Source organism: Anser anser (assembly GCF_964211835.1).
Source record: "Anser anser genome assembly, chromosome: 11".
Taxonomy (NCBI): Eukaryota; Metazoa; Chordata; class Aves; order Anseriformes; family Anatidae; genus Anser; species Anser anser.
This window is the reverse complement of record NC_139732.1, coordinates 2996354-3007500: the sequence shown is the minus strand read 5'-3', so window position 1 is coordinate 3007500 and position 11147 is coordinate 2996354. Positions and strand designations below refer to the sequence as shown.

The following is an 11147-nucleotide window of genomic DNA, read 5'->3' as shown; positions in this document are numbered from 1 at the left end:
AGAATGGCTCTTTTTAACAGTTACAATGATATACTGTCTCTCCCTACTGTTTTACAAGTACATTAGCTTTATTTAATGAGATCTCTGAGTAATTTAACAGATGTATATAGGACATAAGACCAGAAAAACTCTCACTACTTGAATACTTTTGCCAAGGTATTTTAGGGGTATCTAATCTCCACTATCATGTTATATTCCTTGAAATAATGTTATTGGAATTTTGGGAAGGTTTTCAAAAATCATTTTAGTAGAAACATTATATTGTAATCAAATAGAATAGTGCCGTATTTAACATTTGCTTGTATCAAGCCCATGAAAACCAGGATAAATGTATTTCACTTCAGATCTTTGAAACTATATATTAAAAGGCCTGGGAGAGATTCAGAAGCAGAAATGAATACATTTGTTAAATCTTCCACCCTACTCTTTCCTGTAACTTCAACATCATGCCCCAAGGGAAAAACAAAACAAAACAAAAAACAATCAAACAAAATAATAATAAAAAACCAAACTCATTCTTTCATTTTAAAACTTATTTACAGCGTTAAAGTTCATGACAATTAGATAGCTCAATAAGGTAGTATTTAAAAGTACTGCACTCGGAGGTTTTGTTTAGTATATGATGTATAACTGGTCATTACTTTAATACAATAGTTCTGCTTTCCACTGTTACAAAAGATGTGTTTCTGGCCAACAGACAATGTTTAGAATGGCTGCTGTTGCCCAGGAAACTAGTTTTAATTAACAGTGTTATCAAATAATACATGAAATAAAAAATACCAGTATAACAACTTTTACAATAACTAATAACTAACAATGAGGGGGGGAGGAGAAGCAATAAGAAATTACCTTTTTAAAATACTATTCAAACAAATTTTCTTTGAAAAAGAAATAAGATGGGCATAAACCTATGCACTTGTCTGTGAATTTTTACAATGGTGCATCTACAGAAATCCATACAGCATGTTAATGTTTTCTCATACATTATACTTTTAAACTTGATTAAAAATAGAATATTGCCCCAGATTCAGTAAATGACTTCAATGAACTACATTAAAAAAAAAAACACTCAAAAACTTCAATTCTATGCAGTGATGAGACCAGTACTAATTGAGTTTAGTGGCATTTTTCTGTAAATAATATATAGTCTCATTAAAGAAGGTTTATTTTAGTTTGAAAACATATTTCTTTTAAAAATTCTTTTAAGCTGAAGGGAAAACAAAAAAGGCTGAGAGTAGTACTTATTATTCTGGCAAAGTGTTCAGTGTCATTCTGGCTTACAAGATATTGTGTTAACCTTGAATTAGACCATAAAACAGTTTCTATAATTACCTATAGAAGACTAGGACATTTACAACAGGTATGTTGCAACAGATATGTCTCGTATTTAGACCAGAATCACATACATATCTGACCAAAGTAAACATATTGAACCACATTCTAAACAGTAGATCACATCTAATAGAGAGGTAACCTTACATTCCTTGTTTAGAAAGCAGCAAACTTTAAGTTGTGAGCTTAAAATATGGATATTTCTTTAAATAACAGAAAAACACTGATAAATTTAGGGTACAAAATTAGCAATAGCAATCACAGAATTATACTGGGGATCAAGTATGTACAAAATTACTGCTGAAGTTTTAAAAAAAAAAGAGGGGAACAACACAAGCTGGAATAGAGAAAATTCATTGCATGAAATTTCATTTCTTGAGACCTATACATCAAGTTGTATTTGTTTAATGAGGTTGACACTAGAAAGATGTATAGAACATGTCAGACACCCAGTACCAGTGCGTTCTGGGAAAAAGATAACATCTAAGAATCTGACCACTCACTTCGTCTTCTAGCCAGACTTCTCTATCTACTGGTTGTTCGGAGGATTATAAATGAGAGGGCAGAAGGAACAAGGAGCAAAATAATGAAAAACACACAAAAAAAGAAAAATTATAACGTTGTAGAGCAAAGTAAAGCCAGATTTATTGACCTCACAACTACATAATCAAGAGAAAGTTATCACTATAGAAACTTTTACTAAGCAGAATGATCTTAAATAACAAGGGAGTGCTATGAAATTTACAGCACTTTTAAGATATGCAAATTGAATGCAAGGTATAGACATAAGGGTAATTAATTGTAAATCTAAGAATAATGTTTCTTTGTCAGGGCTGTCTCCATGTTGTGGAATACAATCTAATGTGCCTTAACTCTGAATATTTCTTAAAGGCTGGTCTAATTATATGATGTTCAGAATTTCAAAATGGTTATTCTTATCGTTTAATATAGCCGCTGTAAAGTTTCATAGTAAAATTTACTGTACATGAAAATATTTTATTTTGATTTTCCAGGATAAAACACTTGTTTAGAAGTCTAGGCACTGAGTGTTTGTCTTGGAAAAAAATAAACAGGTTTGGTCTAAAATGATTTTGTGTTTACTTTTTTTGTTTGTTTTTTGTTTGTTTGTGTGTTTAAGAGGAGGAGAAAAGAAGGTAACAAAGAATCAAAACCACTAACTATAAATACCTTCATTAGCTGTACTCTTAAGTTACAATGTTCATTTTCTAAGGACTTTAAGAATAAGATATAATTTCCTAATTACATTATTTACTTCATTTCTTCTCTATTAATTTGTAAGTTATTCGTGTGATAATAATTAAGGTCAACCTTTCCATTATAACAGGACTCTACAATTTCACTTCCTCATTTTAAAGTTTGGCATGCAAACCCCAAGGTTGAAAGGAAATGTATATAAACTTACAGAACATATAAAATCTTTTACAGAAGTAATTCAATTTCCTGCCACCTTCAGTAGCTAGCCTACACAAGTCACTGTGCTTCCTGACAGAAAACAAACCATCTGAGCTGCTTTTAATATTTAATTAATTCAGACCTGTTAAAACTAAGCTTCTTAATGGGGCAGCAAAAAGACTTCAACAACAATGCCCTAATATCTGAGGCACATTTGATTTGTAGGGAAAAAGAAGTCCTTTGTCCTTGTTAGTAGAATTTCCTATAGACCTGAAGAAAAGTTAAACAGTATGAGAAATAACAAGACCATGAGCAACCAAAGCTCTCTGTGAGGCAGATCACTGTCTGCCAAGCTACCTGTAGATGAATGTAGCTCAAAAACACAGGTATTTGTGAACTTATTTCTAGCTGATAACTGTTAAGTTGCAACAAAACTAACTCTAACCACATATATTATCTTACAAATAAACTTCATTGTGAGAGATGTGGAATTTAGAAACTTGTGTATTTGCACTATAAAAACTTTCCTTATTTTCATTAGTCATCAATATTATAATCCTTCTACTTGGGCAAGAATGATCTATACCCTCCCCACAAGGTATTTTCTTGTCATACTCTAAAGTGAAGAGCAAAACTCTTGATAAGCACCTTTTTTTAAAAGAGGTGCATTGGGGTAGTTGGTCAGAGGTGAGATGGTCAACTGGGAGGATTCCACTTCTTTGTAAAAGCCATCATATGAAATAGATTAGTTTTCATATGAAAGGGAGGCTTCTGGATGGAGAAGAGCCACAGTTCCTCATAGAGATGGCAATTAATAGTTCCTTACTTTCCTAAAAACTTTCAGCCAGCAAAATGAATGACAGTTATCTGCATGAGATGAAACACATTTTAGAAACTCAGACAATGCCTCTGGGAGAGAAGGAAGAAAGGCAATGACTGAGCATCAATTATGTAATCCAAAAGTAAATGCTAAAACTGGTTTTGAAATTGTACACATCTTCACTTTATGTCTTGTCTGCCAAAACAATAAAAATATTGTGTCGATATTTTTTACCTAAGCATAACATACCATAACTTTACCTCCCTTTCAGTGACAGTCTGTGCTTGGGAGTTCTGATATAGTTTAGAGACCTCAGGAAATTTGAAATCGTTGCCAGATATAGAGGCAGATTCCATAACATGAGTTAAATGCATCATATGCTCTCATGAGAGGGTCTCTCCTATATAACACTTGCAGAAATCATAAATTCTCCATATGCCAGAGTTAATAGCTTCCTTAAAGGATCTTTCAAAAATTATGCTTGGATGAGAATAAGTTTCCAAAACTTTCTACAAGAAAACAGAAAAAACAAGGCACTTATAAATGTCAGGTTGGAACTGGGATAAACAAGTTTTCAACCCTCCTTCACTTAATGATGGCTTTCCTATGAAAGGCTTAAAATCTCTTGTGCCTGAATGATGTCTCAGTGAGAGACTTCATGGACACCCTCTTTTCTAACTTCTTGAGAACGTAAGAAGCTTAGTCTGGTGTAATGAAGGCCATGAGAGAACAACTGGGCTAGAAGATGTGACAAGGTTATGCAAAAAATTCTAAAGGCCACTTAAGGAAGAATTCTAAGAGACAGACTTCACAGCTTTGAGGGAGATGAAGAACATCTTCATCTTTTCTGTGGAAGCAGGTTGGAAATTCTGCTATAGTGGTGAAGGGATACCCTGATCTGGAAGCCAAAAGCTCTTGTTCTCACCAACTGCTTTTCTACAGTGTGATTGACAAAGGTTACCTTCTTTTCTGAAGCATTTTTTTGCACATTATAGTTTGAAACAAAATTTCAAGTGGATTTTCTTCAGTCACTTAGGGAAAGCGTACATGTTACCTGTCTTAGACAAATTGCAAAGGTTAACCATAGCTATGTCTAGCCCACATTAATTTTTCTCGTTAGTCTATGATATCTACTAATAATTTTACTCACTGTATTTTCAGATTCAGTGAATATTTCAAATGGTTTATGATTTTGCTGGAATCTGTTATTTGAACTTGTGACTGAATACCTGGAAAACACAAAACTGCGACTTCGTAAACCAAACTAGGATTGCACAATAATCTTGACTGAAGGGAATGGTTAAAACCAGCAAGGTTTTCCAAGCCAGTTATTTCTAAAGTCACTAATCACCAAAAAAAAAAAAAAAAAACCAACAACAACAAACAGAACTAATTTTCTGATTCTTGTAACTCAAAACTGGCTTCCCCAATACATTTACAGCCAAGTTAAGCTATTATAAAAACAAACTGTAGCTAACGATGAATAGTAGTATAACTTGGTTCACTGTCTTCTACTATCCAGTAAGCCAACATCTGTTTTTTAGCTCAGCAGTTGTCTGGGAGTGAGCTTCCTCCTCACTTGAAAATAACAATGGAAGGATCTGAGGACTAAACAGCAATTACACTACGTGTTTGTTTCTTTTTTCCATTTAAACTATTAGTGTTTTCCTTCTATTAATCACAATATATATACTCAAGGTGTACAGTGGGAGAGAAAAAAAAAAAAGCAAATGCACTATCTGGCCTTACACTCTTATTATTAAACAGACTTGCATCTAATTACTTCAAGATGGATAAATTTAAAAAAAAAATAAAAATACTTTTTTGCACAGGTCATTAAGAAAAGTGGAATACGTCACCTTGCCTTTAAACTCAGTGGAAACTGCTCAGTTCACCTCTTTCATTTGGTGTGTGAAATTATCATCACAGCTTGAATTAATACTAGGTCTATGCCTGAACGTCACTGTTTTTGGCACTTTCTGCCAATCATTTAGCAATACCCAGAAGTGGAGGTTTGTTTGCTGAAGAAGTGATCAGGGAACAAACTCAGGTGAAAATACCTAAATATGATGAAATTACTCCTATTTCCAAAGACCCCTAATTCAATTTCTTCAGTTTCTAGCATGAAAAGTCATTCCCTAGACAATCAGAAGAGAAATATAAATTCAGGCAAAATGATATACAAGTATTTTGTATCACAAAACTGGCTGGATTTGTTGATCCATACCAAATGTGGTGAAGCTGAATTTACACAGCCTGAATCGCCCATGCCTGTAATTTTAGATGCAAATACCAAATGGGATATCTTCTACAAACAGATCAACATAGACTGCAGAAAGTCTCACTGAGAGGAGACAATCTAGATGCACCCAAAAAAAGAACTGGCATTTACTGACTGCTTTTAGGAAACATATGTATGGCCACAAAGAGATAAGTATATTTCTTACAAAGGATATATCTTATTGTACAATAGTTCCAGATGCAAAGTTTGTGATTCCAAATGTGATCCAATGCAAACTGCAGTTTTGGTAACAAAACAAGTAGATATATTTTTTATTAAGTCTCGTGTAAATTTTGAGATGCGAAGTAAAAGAGGTGGAAATGCTGCTAAGCACAACCTAGCAATATATAGGTCCGCTGTTCCTTTACATTAAGACAGAAGAAGAAAAAAAAAAAAAGAACCAAGTCAAAATTAAATGCCACAGATCAAATCCTGTAATGCCTTATACCCTTTACAGCCAGCATGAAGTCAGTACATTTGCACAGGATGTAAGTCAGGGCGCAAATTGGCCCTTCAGCTCTCAGATTTCTCCAAGCTTTCTCAACAGCTTGCTGAGCATAATTTGGACTTGGTTATTTAAAGCTACACAGAATAATACAGTATGAAGACTGGTGTGAACAATAACTCTTGCACAATTTATCACATAGAGAAGAGCTACTAATCTTTTTAGGAAACAAGGTATTCAAAATTATTTAATGCTAATATTTATGCATCAGAAAGCATTCTAAGAGCAAAACAGCACTCCTCCCCCTTCCCATATACACAAAACATGTATTTGTGAACATCTTTAGCTACAATACACCATATTTTCAGTCTTGAAATTATCCTACTATATGGTGGCATTTATGAAATTCTGTTATTAATGCCACTCTTATAACAAAGATAAGCTGTATTTACAATACTAATACCTTCCACAAATGATTAGATATGTATAGCTACACGTATAGTGTATATACCAATGATGGCTTAAGCCTGTAAATTTAAAGTACATTATTGTAATAAACAGCAATAATAGCAATAATGATAAAAATAAGTTTGGCATTCTTCTGCCTAGCAGACTTCTGCACCACACTGTCAGCTTGAAAAAAAAATGAAGTAGTATCTTATGAACAGCTATTATTTTCTCGGCTGTTGGTTGTTGTTTTTTTTTTTCCCCCTCTCTATTACATGTTATTATTTAAAAAAAAAATACAAAAATGCAACTACATCAACATTAAGGTAATTATGAAATTGGACTAAAGTAACAATTCTTCCTAATAAAGCAGATGGGTATCAATCTATCACTGTAATTATATGACTATTGCTACAGTCTTTTAAAACTTTATAAAAAGTTTATAAAAGCAATCTGTTTTCTTTGGATAATTTTCAAAGTACCTGTTAAGCACAAGGTTTTCTTTACATGCCAACCCAGTAGTATGAAAGTGAAAATCAAAGAATTTCATATGATAGATTTTAAGTGTTAAAAATAAAAAACAACTACATTATTTAACTATGTTAAACAAACATAGTTCTACTGTTGCATAGGACAGCTGGGTACTTCCCTTGCCTCAATTAGCATAGGTACAATAAGTCAATAAATCAGAGAAATAACTTCATTTTTTCCTATTCACAAAATTTGTGACTCTCTTCTCTAAGCATTGCTCTCATGGATTAAGAGAAAGCATATCTGTGAAGCACCCATTGCTTGCATATGAAAATTTATATATAAAATGCAACAGTGCCCGATACATCAGTACCTCTAACCCTAGCCTTTTCTCAAATTCTATTCAAGCATTTTTCTGTTAAAAATACTTTCATGTCCTGTGTGCGAGCAGAGTTTCCATACCCAACTCAAACTAGTACTTACCAGGCTACTAAGCTCCTTATTTGAACTATTTTGCTGCATTTCCAGTGCAATGTATAGAGTAGATCTGTTAAGTTTGCACGTGTTTTGGTAATAATACGTAACAATAGAGTTAAACGTGTTGTACATAATATCCAACTACGACATTCCAGAAGGATAAGAAAACTATGTGTAATCAACTACTGCCTTCCACAGCGCTTTCCAAATTTCAGTTAAATCAAACCACTAAAACACCCCATTCTCCCAGATTACACACAGTAGACAAAAAGTGGGCACTTGACTATTGTTTACATAGATCTAACAGTTTTACAAAATTTCCCAATTATTTGTTAGATATAACAAGAGGGAAAAGGCCTTGACATTTACATCACTGAGAACATTCAAACATATACAACTGCATTCAAATGCGTTATGAATTAGTAGCAGTATCTTAGCCATCAGCTGTAAGAGCACTCTCAACTAAGTTAACCTCTCTCCAGATTGCTTAAGAAATACTTAGATCCATTAGATTAAGTATGAAAGCTCTGCATACAGCTTACTAGGGTGCTACTTCCCACACATTCCCATTTTTAAAAAGTTTATATTGAAGATAATTTTACTGAAGCAAAAGACGCGATTTGGTAAGACAAAATAGCACTACTATCAAACAAGAGACAAAAGAGAAAAAAAAAAGCAAAAGAGTAGTTATCTGAAGTTCTTTAAATTGTCTCAGCCTTTGTTCTTTATATTCTATGTGCTGGACCCTCAGTCTGAATTTCTGCTTATTGGTCATATTTTCTCTGAGGAACCTCTGATGGTTCTCTAATGAAGCCATAAGATGAATATCATCTGAGAAGCTACATTTTTTCACTTGCTCACACAATATAATTCCTCCCCCTTCTCCTTTGAATTCAAAAGCCAACCCTAAAATGAACAAAGGCAGTAGCAGCAACCTGTCTTGTTCCAATCCTGTGACCATATAAATCCATCTATTGTCTTCTTCTCTAAATGCAATTCTTTACTCACTGTAAATGTTTTCTATCAGCTGAATTAAATTTTTAGGTGGCCATAAACCCCTAAAACATGTCAGTTCTCCCAGATAGCTGGCTAAACCCATTTTGAAGAAAATAGAAGGTTTCAGTAGATTCAACTATGTTGTATCTACACCAATTTGTCTTATTACAAATATCACTTACAAATACCTAAAATTGCATGTTCCTCATATACTATGATGTGAGCTTTTTTTTTCCACAAACCTCCCCCCACTTTTAAAAATAAAAATAGAAAATCAGTTTCCATGTCTCAGTCCTGTATGTTTTTTGTAAGTTTGTTTCCTGTGTAATAGCCAGAGCTCTGCACCCATGCTTTCACCTTTTTCTTTCAAGTTTTTTACAAAGTTTTTTTATGCCTCAAAATTGTATTCTCCTTCATTTGTAGTGAGAAACTTCTAAAAACTGTTTTATCTATTTTACACTCCACATTGTACAGCACTTCAAAATATTCTTTCCATCACTTGTTCTTTGCCTGCTGTCCTCAACCGTTTGCTTAGGCTTGTCTTTCACTGCTGACATAACCAGCGCAAATGTCTCACTCAGCTCTCTCATTTGTGATACAATCCGTGTGTCATGTTTCCCTTTATACATCCCTCTGCCACTGATCACATCTCCAGTTGTTTTTCTATTTATTTTCTTTCCATGTCTTTTGGTCATCAAGATGTATTGAGCTCTTTGACTGATGACTTCCTTCTCCTACTGAACAGTCACATTTCACCCATCATTCAACTCACTTTAAGGACTAACAAGACTACCAAAAGTGGGGTCAGGTGCAACCAATACTCCAGAAATTTTTAAATTCAGGCCACTCTTAAATGCCAGTCAGCAAGAGAATGGAAGCTGCTGTACCCTGAGGTAGGGGAAAGATAATTGGTCCACTGGACCAAATCTCTTAATGCTTTCCCAATCTGATCATTAAAAGTTGTTTGTTTGTTTGTTTTTTAAACTATGAATTAACCAAAAGTTAGTCACAGTTTGTGTCTGGGATTATTTATTATGTTTATTCAGATGTGGGGAAAAACAAAATAAAATAAAATAAAAAACCTACATCGTCTTTACTGTAAACAGGAGTTAGTGATCTGCACAACCAACACACCAGATTTTCTTTCAGCATTCAGAGTCATTCTGAGCTTTCTCACCAGCAATATCAAATTCCCCTTTTTTTGGTGATCACTTCCATTGAAATAGTTTCTACATTATTGGAAGACAATTGCTAAAGTATAAATTGAAGACATTTTTTCATTTTTTCATCCTTCATTTTCATTCATTTTTTCATCAAATTAATCAATTGTTCTAGCTTAGGAATTCCACTCAGTCCTGCTTCTCACACTTCAAAATCTCACTAACAAAGCATCTCTTACCTAGCATCTCAAAAGTGTTTAGGAAACCAAAGTTTGAGGTCAGTATATTGAAATCTAGACTCTTGATTATAAGTTGCTATTTGAACAAAATATAAGCCATCTAAATTATGTGTTTATTATTTAAACATAAAAGCCTTTATATATTTAGAATAAAAAACACTTAAGTGAATGAATCAACCAGACAAGCATTACTAACACTGTCAGAGTTCTGAAGCTGCTGAAAAGCGTACAAGAAGGGCTGATAATTGAGATCAAACAGAACATAGTATGAAAATGCAATCTAAATAGGCGCTGCTTTATGTACTACACATATCTAGCACTGCAATGGATATGAATGTAAAGGATGTCAAAAAGGTTAAAACTTAAAAACACCCTGAGATCCCAAAGTTTCAAGTTTAAGATTTTAATAGAAAAAGCAAATAGTTGAACTCCCTACTGGGACCAAAGTTTCAAAGAGAATCAGATGATGTTCAAATTCACTATATTTGGATAGAAGTAACAAGAGGGGAGGAGGCTCAAAACTCTTTTTACAGGAATCACTTTGGGTCTCTTCTAAGAGACACGCTCCTGTCAAAGGCTCAGTGCCAGCCTGACAGGAAAGCATTTCAGGAGGTCATTGCATCTCACTTGCGTGGCATGTTCATGAAAATATAGCAGGATGAACAAGAAATGAGTGCAGATTAGTACAAGTCTTCACAGTGACACCAGGCACCTATATGAAAACATTTTCATTTTTCTGTTGCGAATGTAGTTAATGTGATCCTTTTGTAGCAACTCCAACATAATAAGTAGCCTTTGTTTGAACATCCAAACCATCAAGGTCAGGACAACAGCAAAGTGTTACATCAAGCAAGACATTTGATGGGATGGCTCTGGAGCAGCTGGTTAGCTTCCATGATGAATGAGAATTACAGCAGTTTTCAAGAGACCAACAGAAGGCTGGCAGGGTCCTAATCAGCTATAACATCAGTAGTAAAGATCTAAGGACACTAGAGCATTTCCAAAACTACAAACTTCTCTGGGCTTTAGTTTCAATAATTATAGCAGTGACAGCTGGACAGTGTGG

General features: G+C 34.0%; 1 protein-coding gene across 1 annotated transcript in view; it reads right to left on the bottom strand.

The window, feature by feature from the left end:
- LOC310879956 (uncharacterized protein) overlaps positions 1–11147 on the bottom strand; it is a 307953-nt gene that overhangs the window by 136330 nt on the left and 160476 nt on the right. The window lies entirely within an intron of this gene.